Source organism: Balaenoptera ricei, chromosome 6 (genome assembly GCF_028023285.1).
Source record: "Balaenoptera ricei isolate mBalRic1 chromosome 6, mBalRic1.hap2, whole genome shotgun sequence".
In the NCBI taxonomy this organism is placed as follows: Eukaryota; Metazoa; Chordata; class Mammalia; order Artiodactyla; family Balaenopteridae; genus Balaenoptera; species Balaenoptera ricei.
The window spans coordinates 49869651-49891357 of record NC_082644.1 but is presented as its reverse complement, the minus strand read 5'-3'; positions in this window follow the sequence as shown (position 1 = coordinate 49891357).

The window sequence follows — 21707 nt, the reverse complement described above, 5'->3', positions numbered from 1 at the left end:
AAGGGGCTGCAGTCAGGATTAAGACTTGATGAAATCTAGGAGCAAATGCATGTTTCTCTTGGAAATAGCATCCCAGAGATCAGCATTGTATAAAGTGCCGGAATTTGGTTTTTCTTTTTCAATTAGCAGCCAGACACAGAGAGCTGTGATTGAGCACAATTCTAGCCTCATTGCTCTTGCCTCAGCTCCCTCAGGCTCACCCATAGTATCATGATTCATTGCTAGTTCAACATTCACTGAGGAGCTTCCACTTGTCAGGAATTGTTGTAGGTGGTAGGAAACCAATAGTGAACAAAGCATGAAATCCATGCCTTCAGTAGAGCTCACATTTTAGTAGGAGTAGACAGATCATAACCTAAAAAATAAAATTGATAATTATATGGTTGAAAATATATCAGGAAGGAAAGAGAAGTGTAATTTTAGATAGGATGTCAAAGTGGGCCTCATTGAGAAGGTAACTTCTGATTAAAGATGATATTCCTGCTAGGAAGGACTATACCTGAGGAAATCGATAGAACAGAAGTTTCTCTCTCATTCTGACTCACAGTGTCTCACTCCCTCTGTCTTCTGATTGGCCCACCGACTATTTCAGCAAGGTCAGGCATGTCATGGCCTTGATTGTTTTGAATTCAGTGCCAAGTTGCGGAGTTACCAGACTAGTATTTGCCCCCTTTTTTTTTTTTTTTTTCAAGAGTTTTTGTCTCGTTTCCCTGCAATTAAAACATAGGATCATTTTCTTTATCCATGTATATAAGAAATACATAATCTCCTGCACAAATCATTACAAGTTTTGTGGGAATTTGTTCTTTGGTCAGGAATGTGCGAGAGCATGTTTCACCAGTTGCTTTTATTTGATGAGCAGGCAGGCACGGAGCCAGAGCCTTCAGAATAGTTCGGAATGTGGAGTCTATGGGCATGTGCTATAAGACATGTACCTGACATAAAACCCTCAATGTAGGTAATATTATTCTTATTTTACTAATGAAGTGATTGAGGCTGAGTTGACCAGCCTTCCTCCAAAAGCAGCATTCTGAAGGATTGTCTGATTTATTCAGTTTCAGACATCAAGCACCTAATTTTATTTTTCTGGGCTTTCATTTTGTGTGTGTGTGTGTGTGTATCTGTATGTCCATATGGCATAGTTACATCACAGGTGATACAGGGTTTTAGGGGCTACAATGATAGCGCCTTTCTTAATATACTACAGTATACCTCAACTTTTATTTTTAAAGTTCTCATAGAAATGCTTGAATTTTCTATTCAAATATTATCTTCTGGTATCGATGGAATGCTGAATAACTTATCACAGAAAATAACAAGCTTTATGCAACATAAAATAAAATTTTATTTCATGCTATCTATTAATCTTTATTCTGTAGTAAATTTATTACATGTTCAAATGATCCTATTTTAAAATCTTATGTTTGCTAACTGAGGTCACCAGAAAGATAGACCATAATCATAATTGGACAGCTAATGAATGTACTTATCATTGCATCTTTCTCATCTCTGACTCAGGGTTTACAAAATAATTATTGCTGTCCATACATTTAAAATATGTTAGTAAAAATCTAATAATTACTGGGCACAAGCTATGATAAAATTTTATGATAAGAGCTTTGAGTACATCACCTCACTTCATTCTCATGACATTCCAGTGAGGAAGATACTATTACTCTGACTATTTAAAGATGATAAACACATGCCTTGATCAGGTAAGAAAACTTGCTTAAAGTTACGTACATGGGGGTGGGTTTAAGATTTAGGCAGGCCGACTCCAGGACTTACACTTAACTCTTGCACCATCTATATACTTCCAGAGATTGTAGAAAAAACATGAAATTCAGAATTGTAAGTTCATCATTTTAGTGGCTGTGTGGTTTTATATTTTGTTAAAATATAAAAAATACTATGTTTGACTCATAACACAGGGATATTCTGTGGAGCAAATTGTACAATATATGTGAAAATGCTCTGAAAATTTTGATACTACCCAAATAAATATAACTTATTCTTTCCTTAAACACAATCTTTTAATTGCTAGTTGCTAATAAGGCAAAACTATGGAGACAGTACAAAGATCAGTGGTCATCAGAGGTTAGGGTGGGTGTGGGGCAGGAGATACATACAATAAATAGGCAAGTAGAGAGGATTTATAGGGCAGCAGAACTCCTTTTTATGATGCTATAAAGATAGATACCTGTCATCATACATTTGTCTAAACCTGTGGAATGTAGAACGCCAAGAGTGAACCCTAACGTACACTGTGGACTGTGGATAATGATGTCAAGGTAGGTTCATCAGTTGTTAACAAATGTACCACTCTGGTGGGGGGTGTTGATAATGGGGAGGTTGTGCCTGTGTTGGGGGAGGGGGCAGATGGGAAATCTCTGTACCTTCCACTCAGTTTGCTGTGTCCTAAGACTCTAAACTACAGTCTATTAAAACAAAGTCTAACCAAACGTTTTGTTTTGACACGGTGTGATTTAATCTAAAACGTAAATGAAAAATTACTTAAAATTTCTTTAAAAAAATATATAGCTCCTAAAAACAGCATTGCAAATTTCACAGCTTTTATGCAAGGGAGATGTTTATGTTATAAATCCATTTAACAGAGAGGTATGTAAGGAGAACTAAGACATTTGGTCTTAAAAATAGTACACAATGGCATAGATACTTATCATTTGGGGCAAATTATTTTCTCTAATAGCTTATCTATAGGAATATAACTATGGTAAAATATATGGCAAAGGGTTTTTGGTCAAAGTTTGGCAATACAGCAATGACAGACATACCTCTTTCCATATTTCAATGAAAATACTGATCAAACTATATTAGAAGGTAAAAATTCCAAATAGATTGCCCTGAAAACTAACAGAGTCAACTGAAAAGCTATTTGAATTTATGTAAATTTCCAGGAAAATAGCAAATTTAAAAATAAACACACAGCATCAGTGATACATGTAATACATAAATCAGATAAAAATATCTTTAGAAAAATGTTATAATCAATTAGCAAAAAATATAAAAAAGCGGCTAGAAGTAAACTGAATAAGCCAGATCTATTACAAGATATGAATCTTGACTGTCTGGATCAATGGAGAGACAGACCAAGCGCCTGATGTAAAATATTATAAATATAATGATCGTAAAGCAGTATGAGAAGACTTTAGTGAAAGCACAATAGTATTTTGATACCTTTTGGTGGGTCCCCACTCTTTTGTTTAAATATTTTATAAACAGCCTTATTGAGGTGTAAATTAACATATAGTAAGCTGAACACATTAAAAGTGTACACTTTTACGTTTCCCAGTATGTATACACAAATAAAACCATCGCTACAGTCAAGGTAATAAACACGTTCATCACACACAAAAGTTTCCCAGGCCTTTTTTTTTTTTTTAACATCTTTATTGGAGTATAATTGCTTTACAATGGTGTGTTAGTTTCTGCTTTATAACAAAGTGAATCAGCTATACATACATATATCCCCATATCTCCTCCCTCTTGCGTCTCCCTCCCACCCTCCCTATCCCACCCCTCTAGGTGGACACAAAGCACTGAGCTGATCTCCCTGTGCTATGCAGCTGCTTCCCACTAGCTATCTATTTTACATTTGGTAGTGAATATATGTCCATGCCGCTCTCTCACTTCATCCCAGCTTACCCTTCCCCCTGCCCGTGTCCTCAAGTCCATTCTCTACGTCTGCATCTTTATTCCTGTCCTGCTCCTAGGTTCTTTAGAACAATTTTTTTTTTTTTTTTAAGATTCCATATATATTTGTTACCATACAGTATTTGTTTTTCTCTTTCTGACTTACTTCACTCTGTATGACAGACTCTAGGTCCATCCACCTCAGTACAAATAACTCAATTTTGTCTCTCTTTATGGCTGAGTAATATTCAATTGGATATATATGTGCCACATCTTTATCCATTCATCTGTCGATGGACACTTAGGTTGCTTCCATGTCCTGGCTATTGTAAATAGGGCTGCAATGAACATTTTGGAACATGCCTCTTTTTGAATTATGGTTTTCACAGGGTATATGCCCAATAGTGGGATTGCTGGGTCATATGGTAGTTCTATTTTTAGATTTTTAAGGAACCTCCATACTGTTCTCCATAGTAGCTGTATCAATTTGCATTCCCACCAGCCCTGCAAGAGGGTTTCCTTTTTTCCACACCCTCTCCAGCATTATTGCTTGTAGATTTTTTTAATGATGGCCATTCTGATCAGTGTGAGGTGATACCTCATTGTCGGTTTGATTTGCATTTCTCTAATGATTAGTGATGTTGAGCATCCTTTCATGTGTTTGTTGGCAATCTGTATATCTTCCTTGGAGAAATGTCTATTTAGGTCTTCTGCCCTTTTTTTTTTTTTTTTTCATCCAGAATAGTCTCTAATTTTTTTTTTTTTAAACATCTTTATTGGAGTATAATTGCTTTACAATGGTGCGTTAGCTTCTGCCCCACAACAAAGTGAATCAGTTATACATACATATGTTCCCATATCTCTTCCCTCTTGCATCTCCCTCCCTCCCACCCTCCCTATCCCACCCCTCTGGGTGGTCACAAAGCACCAAGCTGATCTCCCTGTGCTATGCGGCTGCTTCCCACTAGCTATCTATTTTACATTTGGTAGTGTATATATGTCCATGACACTCTCTCACCCTGTCACATCTCACCCCTCCCCCTCCCCATAGCCTCAAGTCCATTCTCTAGTAGGTCTGTGTCTTTATTCCCGTCTTGCCACTAGGTTCTTCATGACCTTTTTTTTTTTTTTTTCCCTTAGATTCCATATATATGTGTTAGCATACTGTATTTGTTTTTCTCTTTCTGACTTACTTCACTCTGTATGACAGACTCTAACTCCATCCACCTCATTACAAATACCTCTATTTCATTTCTTTTAATGGCTGAGTAATATTCCATTGTATATATATGCCACATCTTCTTTATCCATTCATCCGATGATGGACACTTAGGTTGCTTCCATGTCCTGGCTATTGTAAATAGAGCTGCAATGAACATTTTGGTACATGACTCTTTTTGAATTATGGTTTTCTCAGGGTATATGCCCAGTAGTGGGATTGCTGGGTCATATGGTAGTTCTATTTTTAGTTTTTTAAGGAACCTCCATACTGTTCTCCATAGTGGCTGTATCAATTTACATTCCCACCAACAGTGCAAGTGGGTTCCCTTTTCTCCACACCCTCTCCAGCATTTATTGTTTCTAGATTTTTTGATGATGGCCATTCTGACTGGTGTGAGATGATATCTCATTATAGTTTTGATTAGCATTTCTCTAATGATTAGTGATGTTGAGCATTCTTTCATGTGTCTGTTGGCCATCTGTATATCTTCTTTGGAGAAATGTCTATTTAGGTCTTCTGCCCATTTTTGGATTGGGTTGTTTGTTTTTTTGTTATTGAGCTGCATGAGCTGCTTGTAAATCTTGGAGATTAATCCTTTGTCAGTTGCTTCATTTGCAAATATTTTCTCCCATTCTGAGGGTTGTCTTTTCATCTTGTTTATGGTTTCCTTTGCTGTGCAAAAGCTTTTAAGTTTCATTAGGTCCCATTTGTTTATTTGTGTTTTTATTTCCATTTCTCTAGGGGCTGGATCAAAAAGGATCTTGCTGTGATTTATGTCATAGAGTGTTCTGCCTATGTTTTCCTCTAAGAGTTTGATAGTGTCTGGCCTTACACTTAGGTCTTTAATCCATTTTGAGTTTATTTTTGTGTATGGTGTCAGGGAGTGTTCTAATTTCATACTTTTACATGTACCTGTCCAATTTTCCCAGCACCACTTATTGAAGAGGCTGTCTTTTCTCCACTGTATATGCTTGCCTCCTTTATCGAAGATAAGGTGACCATATGTGCGTCGGTTTATCTCTGGGCTTTCTATCCTGTTCTATTGATCTATATTTCTGTTTTTGTGCCAGTACCAAACTGTCTTGATTACTGTAGCTTTGTAGTATAGTCTGAAGTCAGGCCCTCCAGCTCCATTTTTCTTTCTTAGGATTGCTTTGGCTATTCGGGGTCTTTTGTGTTTCCATACAAATTGTGAAATTTTTTGTTCTAGTTCTGTGAAAAATGCCATTGGTAGTTTGATAGGGATTGCATTGAATCTGTAGATTGCTTTGGGTAGTAGAGTCATTTTCACAGTGTCGATTCTTCCAGTCCAAGAACATGGTATATCTCTCCATCTGTTGTATCATCATTAATTTCTTTCATCAGTGTCTTATAGTTTTCTGCATACAGGTCTTTTGTCTCCTTAAGTAAGTTTATTCCTAGGTATTTTATTCTTTTTGTTGCAGTGGTAAATGGGAGTGTTTCCTTAATTTCTCTTTCAGAGTTTTCGTCTTTAGTGTATAGGAATGCAAGAAATTTCTGTGCATCAATTTTATATCCTGCTAGTTTACCAAATTCATTGATTAGCTCTAGGAGTTTTCTGATAGCATCTTTGAGATTCTCTATGTATAGTATCATGCCCTCTGCAAACAGTAACAGTTTTACTTCTTCTTTTCTGATTTGGATTCCTTTTATTTCTTTTTCTTCTCTGATCACTGTGGCTAAAACTTCCAAAACTATGTTGAATAATAGTGGTGAGAGTGGGCAGCCTTGTCTTGTTCCTGATCTTAGTGGAAATGGTTTCAGTTTTTCACCATTGAGAATGATGTTGGCTGTGGGTTTCTCATATATAGCTTTTATTATGTTGAGGTAAGTTCCCTCTGTGCCTACTTTCTGGAGGGTTTTTATCATAAATGGGTGTTGAACTTTGTCAAAAGCTTTTTCTGCATCTATTGAGATGATCATATGGTATTTCTCCTTCAATTTGTTAATATGGTGTATCACATTGATTGATTTGCATATATTGAAGAATCCTTGCATTCCTGGGATAAACCCCACTTGATCATGGTGTATGATCCTTTTAATGTGCTCTTGGATTCTGTTTGCTAGTATTTTGTTCAGGATTTTTGCATCTGTGTTCATCAGTGATATCGGCCTGTAGTTTTCTTTCTTTGTGACATCTTTGTCTGGTTTTGGTATCAGGGTGATGGTGGCCTCGTAGAATGAGTTTGGGAGTGTTCCTGCCTCTGCTATATTTTGGAAGAATTTGAGAAGGATAGGTGTTAGCTCTTCTCTAAATATTTGATAGAATTTGCCTGTGAAGCCATCTGGTCCTGGGCTTTTGTATGTTGGAAGATTTTTAATCACAGTCTCAATTTCAGCACTTGTGATTGTTCTGTTTATATTTTCTATTTCTTCCTGGTTCAGTCTTGGGAGGTTGTGCTTTTCTAAGAATTTGTCCATTTCTTCCAGGTTGTCCATTTTATTGGCATATTGTTGCTTGTAGTAATCTCTCATGATTCTTTGTATTTCTGCATCGTCAGTTGTTACTTCTCCATTTTCATTTCTAATTCATTGATTTGAGTCTTCTCCCTTTTTTTCTTGATGAGTCTGGCTAGTGGTTTATCAATTTTGTTTATCTTCTCAAAGAACCAGGTTTTAGTTTTATTGATATTAGCTATTGTTTCCTTCATTTCTTTTTCATTTATTTCTGATACCAGGACTTTTATAATACTTGTCACCCTTCCTTCTCTGCCATCGCCCACTTCCCCAAGCATCAACTGATCTGTTTTCTGAATACTTTTCATTTTCTAGAATTTTATATAAATGCGATGATACGCTATGGACTCTTTTTTGAATATGTATTCTGTTGCTCATCATAATTATTTTAAGGTTCATCTATGTTGTTGTTTGTATCAATAGTTCATTCTATTATTGCTGAGTAGTATCGCATTTTAGGAATATGCCACAATTTGTTCATCCAGTTACCTGTTAATGAACATCTGGATTGTTTCCAGTTCTTGGCTGTGATAAATAAAGCTACTGTAAACATTTGAAAATAAGTGAGCAGTTAAGAATTGTTGAGTAGGATACACTTTTTCCTTGATGATAAATATTATTTTGATGGTGGTGATAGTAGTAATGGCAACTACCATTAAGTAAGCACATGTTATGTATCAGATATTGTGTCATATTCTGTGTGTCAGATATGTTTTACATGTGTAACTGTAACAAGATAAGATTAAAGTTTCAGCTCAGGCACCAAAACAACAAAATTGTCAGGTCCTCTGGTAAGTGTGAGACCACTTTAGAGCAATCGTAAAATTAGATATACAAGGATTGTTTCCATGGCTCTGGGGTGAAGATTTCTTCCTATAGCGAAGGGTTGAGAGCACATCATCTCTGTACCTTGAAAGGTATAGAGCTTCAGCTGGACTTCTTAGAGGGCTTGATATTCATTCCATGCAGTTGTAGGACCCTGGGTGATGGTGACTGACCACACCAGGGAGAGATAAAGCTGAATTTGGTTGAGCAAAGTGTGAAAGTAGGAGGCTGTTGTCAGAAAGTAGCCAAGCTTACACTGAGTACAATAGAGAATGATGTCAGCTGAAGTTTAGTCTTGGCCAGGGGGCTGTCCTGGGAGGGTCAGAGTGCTCCAACAGCAAGTATACGTTGTGGACAACCAGAGAACCAGGGCTGAGCGTGGAGGAGTGGCCAGAGAGAGGGAGCAGGAGACACTGAGGAGCCCCCTGAACGCACATACGTGCTCTGCCATCTGCCTGGCCCCGAGAACAAGCAAGAAAGGATTTTCCTGCCCTGACTTCCCTTGGCCCGCACTCTTTGACCTTAGTGAGCTTTAAAAAGCAGCAGTGGATTTGAGGAAGAGGTGGAAAGCAGAGCAGAGATAGAGAGCAGGGGTCAGTCAACTATACCCTCACCCTGAAGGCAAGCAGGCTACCTACTATAGGCCTTAGCTCCAGAGAAAGAAAATAAATAAAAAATGATTAAAGTGTTGATAACTTGAATTGGACATATTTAATTACTGAAGCAAAACAAGGCTTTGTAAGTTAAAGTTTTTGTAGAATTATCTATTTTTAAGATGTATAGGGAGCTGCTTTCTCCACTGGATAGATTTTAACTGGACAGGGTGAGGCAAAAATAAAGTTACAATTTAACTACATCCTATGTGTCATTCCTTTTCAATGTCTTGGTTACATGTGAATTATTAGCTTATATAATGCATGGCTTCTGAAATTATACTTGCTGAATATAAAAATCTTAAGCACAAATATTCATGTGAGAGGCAAGAAATTTAGCTATTAGGTGAGAAATTTAGAAGAAAAAAATTCTTGCCCCCCAAATTGCCATGAAACCAGTATTACAAACAGCTTAGTGCTGACCTGCCTTGGGAGATAAAAACTAGTTCATATCTCAAAGAGCAAGATTTTAGAAATCTCTTTGCAGATAAAAATTTAAGTTATGAATCCTTTGAGAATTGTTCATTTCATTTCTGAACATGCCACTGTTCTAGTTTAAGTTCATATCAGTTAACTGCATGTCTTTCTCTGGAGCGTGCTGTTTGTTTTTAAGCAGGAGACATGAAAAATGAGGGTTCTGTATTGAGATGTAACTTGGTCACAGTAGAATGATCTCCATCTAGTTATATCACAGAGCTAGCAGAGCCGTAAGAAACTAGAGACAGAGCTTTGAAATGACAGTTGTAAGTATAATGAAATAGTCACTCTACCCAAAGCTCATGAGTAAAGACTTTTTTCCTGGCAGTTTTATCTTTATATTAACCACCAGCCAAACACACACCCTATGTATGTGCCCACACCCATACCCACACTGTCTCTCTCTCTCACAATTCTGAGGCATATATATGATATATGTGTGTGGTACATTTAGCAGTTGGGGAGGATGTATCTTTAAATAGAAGGTAATCTTGGCCAGGTTTACCCTAAACTTTGTAGTAGGATTTTGTATTGTCTTTTCTGAAAATGAAAATGAAAGAGTAATTCTAGACATGTTAGAATTACTCTTTCATTTTCATTTTCATGAATGGCAATCCAAATCAAATTCCAGCAAATTGACTTATTTACATTTAAAATGTGTTCAGTATTTTTTTATCCTGTATGTATTCTGACTAAGAAAATCCCCAGCAAACATTTTCCACTCCAACTCCCAGTATCAGGTGATCACAAAGCGAATTTTAAGAAATCTTCTGTATAAAGTAGTTATAATTATTTAGGAAAAAAATTGTGTGAGCATGCACTCATGTTTCCTAAGACACTTGGATAGGAAATACTTCAACATATTTATCTTGAATATTTTTCTGGAAAAAATCTTATATTGCCCCTGTTTCTAGTTTTAATTGATTTCTTTAAGTTTTTAATGAGTTTTCATTAATTTTAAAATAAAAGTAACTGTATGATTACTTGCAGGAAAAAATATTTTCAGGAAACATCACAACCAGTCAACATGTTTGCTTGTGATAACTACAACATTTAACTAGCCAAGAGCTAACAAATTTATGTTTTTAATCAGAGAAGTATTTGAAATTTGGGGAAAATAATTATAAGATAAATTGCATACTCCAAACTCATAATTTTCCAAATGGATGAATTGAGGTCCAGAGCAGTAGAATAGTAGAGCCTACAATTCTTTTGTGTAAAGGTATTGGTCATTCCCCTAAACCAGGTTAATTATACTATTTATTGTTTTATTATTGAAGCACAGCTTTCAAATCAATATGGAAGAGCTTATATGGTAAATTTTGATAAGCATTTGTTCAGATGCATAATCCTTTGATATTCGTGATGTGCTATAGGGTGAGAGCACAATTCCAAAGTAGAGTTACTTATCTTTTAGCCGGAAACATTTTCTTAAATTTTCCCCATACTTCAGCACTTAGTACTATCTTGTGTAAAATTGATTCTCAATGTATATTTGAGTCAAATTAATTTGGACCTAGGAAATATTTGTTATGAATGGTATGGGATGGACGTCAGTGTTGTGAGTGATACAGGTTGAAGACATGGGACCAAACTAAACCAAATTTTTTAATGCACGTATTAGTTAATGATGAAATAGCTGACAGATGCAGTAACTTTTTTAACCCACTGATATGACTTAGCTTTAATGATTTAGGATTATATTAAATCAAGTCATTTGGAGTTTGTGGACCTAAGGTTATTTTTGTGTGGTGTTTACAGAGGATATGTATGCAAGGGAAATAGAAGGGCATGTGCACACACACATGCATATATAATACTTACATATTCAATAAGTATTATATACTTATAATATTTATATATACTTACTGAATACTTTCTGTGCATTATCTCATTTGAACCAAAAATAATGCTATGAGGTAGGGAATATTATCAACATGTTACCATTAAGGAAACTGAAGCTCAGTGAGATTAAACAACCTGCATGATTTCACACAATTAGTAAGATTCAGGATTTTAACTGATGTCTACTTATTTCCAAAGTTCTGTGCTCCTTTTCATTGACTTTCTGCTTAAGAAATCAAGCAACTCAGAAGAATTCTAGCACATTTATAATCAACTGGCAAATGTCAACAGTTTCAAGATATATATGAGCTTAATTTATTTATTAGAAATCGTGATCAGTCTTAGTCCATGGTAGAATCTGAGCTTTAATCATTAAGAACCAGCTTGTCTGTACCTGATTGTCAGGAAAAAGGTATCATAAAAGGGCAACCTGCTTGAAGGAATTATCAGAGTATGGTGGCGAATTTTGATAAGGGTTTTTACCTTTACTAATTGTAATATTTAAATCAGTAGCTCATGCCCTGTAGGTATGAAGCACACAAAATTACTGTACTCTGAGTATTATTGTGGTGAGCAAATAGCAGACACATTTCCTTGAGACAGAAGTTTTTCCTGTATACAAACAATATCCTCCTTTATTTGAATGAGAACAGATGGATGAAGCCTCAATATAAATACTTATTGCCCATGGTAATGGATGATTTTATGAGACATTCAAATTCGGCTTAAACAAGGATATGAGTTAGTAGATCTGCTTAGCTTGATATTTTTATTCTGACAATAAGAATTTCTATAAGAAAGGGTGAAGCTGAAAGGGCAACTGAGACCCCTTTGAGTGAATTAGTATTCCTATTGAATTACCCGTGTGGATAATATTCTTTACCTCTGATGTGACCCTTACAAATTTAATTAAGTATGATGGCTGGCCAGCATGTAGATTATTTCTGCTACAGACAAAACTTGAATGCTTTCTGGCTATGGACAAAATATTTATGGACGCTCCTGTTAATTTATGTCACCCAACTTTTCTAACTTTAGGTGCTGGAGTTGAGGAACAAATTATCTTTGTGGCCTTGCTGTTATGTGATTCATGTCTATTAGGGTTTAATCAGAAAGATGTAATAGTAATGTATGGTCAAGTTACTGGATATATTTTATAAAATTTCCTTTAAAAAATGTTTGATTTCAAACAAACTTGATATATAAAACTTAGATGGAAGTTTTATTTTTTAGTGGAATTTACTTCTCTCTCTGTGTGTGTATGTATGTGTACAAAATTAGGAATCATATTCCCTAAAGTAAACTTAAAAAAAAGAACCATATCCAATCCATTCAATGAGCTACATTTTTACTAAGACATCACACTTTAGTATTTTCTATTGAAAACCTAGTTCTAGTAAATAGTTGATTTTCTTTTCTGAGCAAATCCTATTCTTCTCAGCATCTTGACACATAATATTTCACATGTTACATTTAAGTGCATTTCATGATTTTGAGATATTACCTCTTTCTGAATCAAGCCTTCCTACTGTCACAGAAGACTCTAAGTGGAGCTTTTATTCTAGGAGCATATTGAGAAGTAGAATGGTGGGGTAGAGGCTGCATGGTACAATGGGATTGGCATTTCAAAATTAAGCATGTTGCTTTATGAAGTTACGGCTCTGGAGAAACCAGCCAAGGCTTCAGTGTCTCCATTCCCTCACCTGTGAATTGTGATTGACAACACCTTTGCGGTGATGACTGACAAGCAGTATATTTGGAGAAGCCTTGTAATCTTCAAATTTTACATCATTATTGTTGGAGCATTGACAAAGCCTACTAATTAAAAGTAGGGTTAAAGAAAAGAGGAGTACTAGAAAAGAGTTCCTGTGCCACAGTAAAAATTACACTGATTCACTGAAGAGCAAGATGCAGTGTGATAAGTGCCAAGGACTACAGGGCACTTAAAGTATCTGCTCTCTGCTCCGACTACTCTTTTTGTTTTTAATTTTTATTTATTTTTTTGGCCCCGCCATGTGGCATGCAGGATCTTAGTTCCCCAACCAGGGATCGAACCCATGCCCCTGCATTGGGAGCACGGAGTCTTAACCACTGGACCACTGGGGAAGTCCCACTGCTCAGGCTATTCTGGTCTCATCTTTATACCTCACCCTGCTCTAGACCCACTGGCTGCCTTGCTGTCTCTAGAACACACCACTCATCCTTGGGATGACCTTCCCGATACCTACATGCCTCACTCTCTTACTTCCTTCAGATCTCTGCTCAAATAAGATTTCATCAAAGAGGCTTATTCCCAAGCGCCAACATAAAATGAACCATCATTGTCAACTCCATCAATTTTCATCCCTTTAGTCTGCTTTATTTTGCTTTACTATCACATGACATATTGATTGTTTATTTTCTTCTCATTGAAACACAAGCTCCTTGAGAGCTAGAATTTTGTCCATTTTATTTATTGCTATATCCCCAGAATCTATAAAATATGGATATAAATGAATGAATAAATTAGGCTAGGTGCAGAATGCCTGGGTTCCAGTCCCTACTCACTGTATTAACGTGGAAAATCTCTCAGTTATTTTTGCATTTCATTTTTCTCATTTGTAAGTAAGGGCTGATATCAACTTTATTTTTCACTCAAGCGTTGTGACGTTTAGTGGAAGAAACCTTACTTATGAAACCTACTTTTGGGCATACATTACTATGAGTAATTTGCATAAATTATCTAAACCCCATATCAACCTGATAGCTATTAATATTATTATTTTACAGATTAAGAAACCAAGGCTGAAAGAGTTTGTGACTTGTAGAATCCAATGCAATGAAAGTGTGTGAAATAGATGTTAAAGATATAAAAGGCTTTTTAATACAAGATATTTATACTCATCAAACTAGCAAAGAAATGAATGAATAGCTATCTTTTTTTTTTTTTTTTTTTGGCCATGCTGCGCAGCTTGTGGGATGTTCCCTGACCAGGGATTGAACCCGGGCCACAGCAGGGAAAGCCTGGAATCCTAACCACTAGGCTACCAGGGAACTCCCACGAATACCTATTTTTAATGAAGTCATCATATAGTTTTCTTGATGGAAATAATTTATGGTTGGGTTAGTTTCTCCCTTTTTATGTTTCTCCCTTTTTATGATAACTTTAAGCACAGACAAGGAATAAGTAAAACAAAAATGATTCATTTGGATATATTACCATTGGCACTTTCTGCTGAAAGGTTTATGGTTTCTACTTTTTATAGAGATCTGCTACAACTTGAGAGCAGTTATTCCCTAAACATTTCAGACTTTTTGTAACAGAAATTTTTTCAGACCCACTTAATAATTTTTTTCAGCAAAGGAGAAATTAGGACCAAATACCACTATTAATTTGATAGTGCTTTGAAATTAGTTTCCATTTCGTACACTACTGCATAACTAAAAAATTTTAGAATGTATATGTGTAGGACATATACTATATTCAGGGTACAGACAAACTTTGATAAACATATTGATGTAAAGACCTCTTGTAATAACTTAAAGGCCTTCTAATATCTATAGCACAAGGTTTGGCAAATGTTCAAGAAACTAGATGGAGAAAGCTTTTTTGGCCAATTCAGGTACATAAATAAGAGGTCTCAATCCTTTTACCCAAGAAGAGGTCACAGAAAGCTCTTTGGAAGAAAATTTTCAAGTGTAAAGTGGGAGAGAAAACACGAAAAAAGATTTCTCCATACAAAGCCATTTAAATAACAAGCTATCCGAATTAGTCTCTCCCAAAGGCTTATTGGGTAGAAAAGCGAAAATAGGAAAAGGAAAAAAGGAATTATTTATCATCCTAAGTGCTTTATACTTCACATCTCCTTATTAAAATTTGGAAGAAATAATCTTAACTGGGCTTAGAGCCATTTAGAAAAACTGAATAATTAATTCCTGATATTGTTTGCTTTTCTATACCAGGCCAAAATATTTTACTCTATTCACCTACATGGCTTTAGGCCAAGTAAGCAATATGCTAAATGAAAAGTTTGTCATGTGGAAAGATCTTTAAAAATTAAGCAATTTTCTCATCTTAATAATTTTAAGAGACCCAGGGAAGATCTTGTTTTAGGTAGATTGATAAAATTGAATTACCTTTTAGTTTTGATTCTCTACTCTTAAAATGTATGGAAAGGTTCATTAGAAATGCACATATGATTTCCATTGATTAAACTGAGGAAGGTATTCAGATGCTTTTTAGTTTCTGTTACTGGTCCTAGGTCTGTGGCCTTAGACATGCTGTTTCACATCCTCTGGGGGGCAGTTTAAATGAAACTGGCCAAGTGAAAATGACAAGAAGAAATGTTTCTTACTCTCCTCCAGAGTTAAAAAAAAAAAAAAAAAGTGATGGAGACATGAGATGAATGAGGGAAATGAGTATCAAGCATCAGGCAAAGGATGGGTGCAAATACATTGTGTGATTTTTCTGATGGAACAGATCAGTCATAAAAGGAACTTTTGACATCAGTCTACTGTTTTACTTAGTTATTCACTTGACAAGGACAGTGTGAAATAATATTTAATAAAGATGAAAAAATCCTATAGTTTGTGAAGTGAAAAGGAAAGTCGAGATTTGCCAAATTGTCTTGTATTTATTGAAATACTTGTTCTCATGTTTATTAGAAATACATAGCTACAGGTACTGAATGTTAATTTAATAAGCAGCATGAAGTATAGAATGAGGGCAAGGTAGGATAGGAGTGTGTGTGTGTGTGTGTAGGGGAAAGTGATTTAAACTGTAGTTGTAGAGGATAAAAAAGGGAACTATATCCAGGTACATATGTACCTGTTTTCTATACAATAATAATGTATCAAAAGCTTAAATAGATGAAAAATATATTCTGGAGAGAACATTTTAATGTAGACCCAACAGCTTCATCTCATCTGTGGACTGATCAGTGTTACAATTATGATTTGAAAGAAAAATGTGCTTGGTCTGCAAGGATGCTTTAGAAAACAAAGCTAAAGAAAAATTAAAGGAAAGTTCAGACTTTTTCCTATCATACATTGCTTTTTGCATGAGCAGCAATATCCTAGCAGTTTTTATCTGAACCATTAGCCTGGCCCAGTAGGTGTCAGATTAGATATACATTACTCCATTATCTTGGTATACTACTCTGCATCAAAGGATCTATGGACTTGGAAACTGAAAGGGAAAGAGAATAAATAAAGGATATCTCTTTTCAGTTTTAGAGTAGCGCTTTTAACATTAAGAAAAATCAATAACTGGATTGACTGCATTCAGTAGGGAGCATTATTGTTTCCCATAATGTATCTAATGCATATCATTACCAGAGTAATCACATTATTATCTGCCTCTGCCTTGCTGCTTGCTTGGCTAGATATGAAGCCAGAGCTATTTGTAAAGTAAGGATTTTTTTCTCTTTTGCGAAATCGCTGCAAATTGTATTCTTCCCATTTTCTTTATTCGTTGTTTGAACTAGCCAGAACCTCTGAATTCAGATTAAGTGGCTTGGTTTGTTGTGGTGGTGGTTAATTTTTCCCCTTCAGGATTTCTTTTTGTTTCACCTTCAAATTGATCTCACCTTTAGGAAATGGGACAAATCATGTGTGGGTCATTGTATTCTCTGGCATGGAAGATGGGGTAGCATAAACTATTTGGGAGTGGGTTTTATGTTTCTGAGATATCTTTTTAAAGTCAGCAGTTGCAGAGTGATGCTGGAATGTGTTTCAAAGAGTGTTACGTCCCAACACTCCAATGCAAGGGGCTCAGTCTAAAACAGTGAAGTGCATCTAAAATCTAGAATAGTCAATTCCTTTTCTGTTTGTGATTATAAAGGGGGGGGGGGTAAAAGATGTGTCCATTAACATTTAAGGGCACATTTAACTTAAGTTTAAGTCTTTCACTCATGAGCTTCATGATATTTAACTAGCTAAACAGTGTGAGCCTTTCTTTGTCCTCACTTGTATAAGTAGAGTCATACTAAATTCCTTGGTACAGATTTTCAGTGGAGATTCAAGACAGTGCATGTAAGATAGCTAGCCAAGAACACTGCAGTGGTGCCCTTCCAAGTGACAGTATGTTAAAAGAGGGTCAGTGGAGCAGAAAAACTGCCCAGAAGATAACTGAAATGAATACATGTGGAATCTATTTCTCCCAAGAATTCTTTATACTTCAGTTCTGGAGTTGCTGATGATGTCTAATTAAAGGGACAAACAGTGGGAAAGAAAAATAAATAGTTTCATATTTTTAAAATATGAAACTCTGAATGTACAGGAAACAATTAGAGCTTCTCAAGTGCTGAGCAGTGCAGTCAAATAAGATCATTTTGCATTAGATAAGGAATAAGGGGGATGTGCAGCTGGACTAATTCATGGGCCTGGCTGAAAGGCTTCAGAGGATGAGAAGATGGCATTTTTGGTAAAATAATTGTTCTCAGGAACAATTTTTGCTTTTGCTTTTCCTGTGGACCTTTAATCCTCAATCTGTCATTTCACTTGCGTACTAAAGATGTCATTACTGAAAGGGAGATTTCAGAGTTTTCTAATCAGAAATAAAAATCGCGCGTATTTTTCCTTTCTCTCTTCTTTTTTGTAGGCCTGTTCAATCAGGAGAGTGGGTAATAATTAATCTAAGAGCCCCATTTGACAGAAAATTTGAACTTTGGCAAGTAATCTACTTTATGCCCACTTGGAAATACTTACTTGGTTACAACCACTTGTCCATTCAGTTTGTGGAAGCAGATTAAGCCGCAAAGCTGCCAATATGTTTCCATATTCAACTCTTTGTCTACAGGATGGAAAGGAAATCAAAGTACTTGGGAATTAAAAACCTCTTTGATTCCAGACTTCAAGTGTATTGCTCAATTTGGAACTGGCAAGGGACACAGAGGGACAAAAAAGTGAATGTGGAAAACGGATGTTCTAATTTTCCTTCTAGTTCAGATGGAGGCATTTAAAAGAGTCCTGCTTCTAGATCTCTAGAATAGCCAGGGCAGTATTATGACCAGGCATTAGCGGGAAATGTAGGGAATGCTTCTGCTCTGACCCTTAAGTTTTTTTTTTATTGAAGTAGGGTTGCTTTACAATGTTATATTAATTTCAGTTGTACAACATAGTGATTCAAAATTTTTATAGATTATACTCCATTTAAAGTTATTATGAAATATTGGCCATATTCCTTGTACTGTAAAATGTATCCTTGTAGCTTACTTATTTTATACATAGTAGTTTTTATCTTTTAATTCCCTACCCCTGTCTTCCCTCTACTACCCCTAACCTGCTTCTCCTCCCTGCCATTTCGCCACTGGTAACCACTAGTTTTTTCCCTATATCTGTGAGCCTGTTTCTGTTTTGTTATATTCACTCATTTGTTTTATATTTTAGATTTTACATATAGGTGATAACATACCATATTTGTCATTCTCTGACTTATTTAACTCAGCATAATACCCTCCAGGTCCATCTATGTTGTCACAAATGGCCAAATTTCACTCTATTTTATGGCTGAGTAATATTCCATTGTATGTGTATATATATCCCATATATATATACACACACCACTTCTTTATCCATTAGCCTGTTGATGGACACGTAGGTTGCTTCCGTATTTTGTAAATAATGTTTATTTACATTGTAAATAATGCTGCTGTGAACATGGGGGTGCATGTATCTTTTCGAATTAGTGTTTTGATATTCTTTGGCTATATACCCAGAAGTGGAATTACTGGATCATGTGGCATGTGGTAGTTCTATTTTTAGTTTTTGAGGAAACTCCATACTGTTTTACATAGTGCCTTCACCAATTTACATTCCCACAGTCTACAAGGGTTCCCGTTTCTCCACAGCCTTGCCAATATTTATTATTTGTTGTCTTTTCATGATAACCATTCTGACAGGTGTGAGGTGAAATCTCATTGTGGGTTTGATTTGCATTTCCCTCATGATTAGCAATGTTGAGCATCTTTTCATGTGTCTGTTGGCCATCTGCGTTTCTCTTTGGAAAAATATCTATTCAAGTCTTCTGCCCATTTTTTAATTGGGGTGTTTGTTTTTCAATGCTGAGTTGTATGAGGTATTTATATATTTTGGATATTAACCCATTGTTGATCACATCATTTGCAAATATTTCTCCTATTCAGCAGGTTGTCTTTTCATTTTGTTGATGATTTTCTTTGCTGTGAAAAAGCTTTTAAGTTTAGTTAGTTTCCATTTGTTTATTTTTGCTTTTATTTCCTTTGCTTTAGGAGACAGATCGCAAAAAATGTTGCTACGATTTATGTCAAAGTGTGTTCTGCCTATGTTTTCCTCTAGGAGTTTTGTAGTATCTGGTCTTACATTTAGGTTCTTAATCCATTTTAAATTTATTTTTGTATATGGTGTGAGAAAGTGTTCTGATTTCATCCTTTTACATGTAGCTGTCCAGTTTTCCCAGCACCGCTTATTGAAGAGACTGTCTTTTCGCCATTGTATATTCTCGCCTCCTTTGTCATAGATTAATTGACAATAAGTGTGTGGGTTTATTTCTGAGCTCTCTTGTGTGTTCCATTGATCTGTGTGTCTGTTTTTGTGCCACTACTATACTGTTTTGATTACTGTAGCTTTGTAGTGTAGTCCTAGGTCAGGGAGCATGATTCTTTCAAGCGCTGTTCTTCTTTCTCAAGATTGTTTTGGCTATTTGGGGTCTTTTGTGTTTCCATACAAATTTTAGAATTATTTGTTCTAGTTCTGTGAAAAATGCCATAGATATTGTGTAGGGATTGCATTGAATCTGCAGATTGCTTTGGGTAATGTGGTCATTTTAACAGTGTTAATACTTTCAGTCCATGAACATGGTATATTTTTCCATCAGTTTGTGTCATCTTCAATACAGGACTTTTACCTCTTTAGTTAGATTCATTCCTAGGTATTTTATTCTTTTTGAAGCAATGGTAAATGGGATTGGTTCTAGTGTATAGAAATTCAACAGATTTCTGTATATTACTTTTGTGTCCTGAAAATTTACTAATTCGTTGATGAGCTCTAGTAGTTTCCTGGTGGCGTTTTGAGGATTTTCTGTGTATGAGCTGTTTATATATCATGTCATCAGCAAACAGTGCCAGTTTTACTTCTTTCTTTCCAATTTCAATTCTTTTGATTTCTTTTCCTTGTCTGATTGCTGTGGCTAGGACTTCCAATACTATGTAAAATAGAAGTGGTGAGAGTGGGCATTCTTTTCTTGTTTCTGATCTTGGGGGAAATGCTTTCAGCTTTTCTCCATTGAGTATGATGTTAACTGTGGGTTTATCATACATGGCATTTATTATATTGAAGTAGGTTCCCTCTATACCCACTTTACTTAGAGTTTTTAGTCATAAATGGATGTTGAATTTTGTCAAAAGTTTTTTCTGTATCTATTGAGATAACATATGGTTTTTATTCTTTAATTTGTTAATGTGGTGTATCACATTGATTGATGTGCAGATATTGAACCATCCTTACATCCCTGGGATAAATTTCACTTGATCATGGTGTATGATCCTTCTAATGTATTGTTGAATTTGGTTTGCTAATAATTTGATGCTAATTTTTCACATCTTTGATCATTAGTGATATTGGCCTGTGATTTCTTGTTTTGTGATATCTTTATCTGGTTTTGGTGTCAGGGTGATGCTAGCCTTGTAGAATGAGTTCAGAAGGGTGCCTTCCGCTGCAACTTTTGTGAATAATTTGAGAAGAATAGATATTAATTCTTCTCTAAATGTTTGGTAGAATTCATCTGTGAAGCCATCTGGCTCTGGACTTTTGTTTGTTGGGAGTTTTTTTTTTAAATTACTATTTCAAACTCATTACAGGTAATTAGTCTATTTATATTTTCTAGTTCTTCCTGGTTCAATCTTGGGAGATTGTCCATTTCTATGAATTTGTCCATTTTTTTTTTTCAGGTTGTTCATTTTGAGTACAAAGTTCATAGTAATCTCTTATGATCCTTTGTATTTCTGTGGTGTTGGTTGTTCCTTTTCCTTTTTCATTCCTGATTTTATTGATTTTGGCCCTCTCTCTTCTCTTTCTTTCTTAATGAGTCTGGCTAAAGGTTTATCAATTTTATTTACCTTTTCAAAGAACCAGATCTTAGTTTCTTTGATCTTTTCTGTTGTTTATTTTATTCTCTATTTCATTAGTTTCTTCTCTGATTTTTGTGATTTCATTCTTTTAACTAACTTTGGGTTTTGTTTGTTCTTTGTCTAGTTGCTTTAGGTGTAAAGTGAGTTTTTTTTTTGTTGTTGAGATATTCTTGTTTCCTTAGGTAAGGTAAGCTTGAATCACTATAAACTTTTTTCTTAGAACTGATTTTGCTCCAATCCCATAGATTTTGGATAATTGTGTTTTCATTTTTAGTTGTCTCCATGTTTTTTTTGACTTCTTTGATTTCTTCAGTGATCCATTGGTTGTTTAGTGGCATATTGTTTAGCTTCCATGTGTTTGTGTTTTATGCAGTTTTTTTCTTATAGTTGATTTCTAATCTCATAGTGTTGTGGTCAGAAAAGATATTTGATATAATTTCAATTTTCGGGAGGGTGGGAAGGAGGGAG